We start from the raw sequence: 812 nt of genomic DNA, 5'->3' as shown, positions 1-812 counted from the left end.
GACTATCTGCTTGTCCAGTGACCAGAGAGATGCCCTTCTTTTGTTATTCATCCTGCCCCTTTACCACATCCCCAGCTTTTTTTTTCCTGCTTTACAAATACTCTCTCACACACTGAGGCTTATACTAATCCTTGTGAAAACAAAGCGATATATTTCTCCCTGCACAGATCAGGAGTGGGATGTTCATCAGTGTGTTTATCAGGATTAGGAAGATGTCTCCCATAATGCAACCTCTAACATAATACTCACAAATCTCTCATCTAAAACGGTGAGATACTGAAACACTGCACAGAAATACAAAGGGGATGAGCACAAAATGTAATGATGCAATGAGTTACCATTCTCATCAAAAGGCTCTGACCCAGTGCGGCCTTGTGACCTCTTTAACTGACCTCTCAGTGGGTGGTCATTTATACTGACCAACACTACAAGACCCCACTCTCAGAACATATCGGCTATGTCTAGATTTTCTTTTTTTCTCTCTTTCTCTGCCGCTGTTTGTGTCTGTGTAAAAGTAAATTGTGTTTATGTGAGTATTTAGTTTGTGGTCTGATGTCAGGATGGGATTATGCTGACCCATAGTCGGTGAGGAGGAAAGTCTGCACAGGCGGGTAGACATGTTAATCATAAAATCTTTATCTTGCAATCCAGCCTCACGCATCCAGGCTTCATTAAGAGACAGCCCTGGGATTAGGGCAGCTAAACCAAAGAAAGCTTCAGAGAAAAGATGAGATCTATCTATCTATCTATCTATCTATCTATCTATCTATCTATCTATCTATCTATCTATCTATCTATCTATCTATCTATCT

Source organism: Cyprinodon variegatus, unplaced genomic scaffold, assembly GCF_000732505.1.
Source record: "Cyprinodon variegatus isolate N-32 unplaced genomic scaffold, C_variegatus-1.0 Scaffold47, whole genome shotgun sequence".
NCBI classification, from domain to species: Eukaryota; Metazoa; Chordata; class Actinopteri; order Cyprinodontiformes; family Cyprinodontidae; genus Cyprinodon; species Cyprinodon variegatus.
This window is presented reverse-complemented; position numbering follows the sequence as displayed.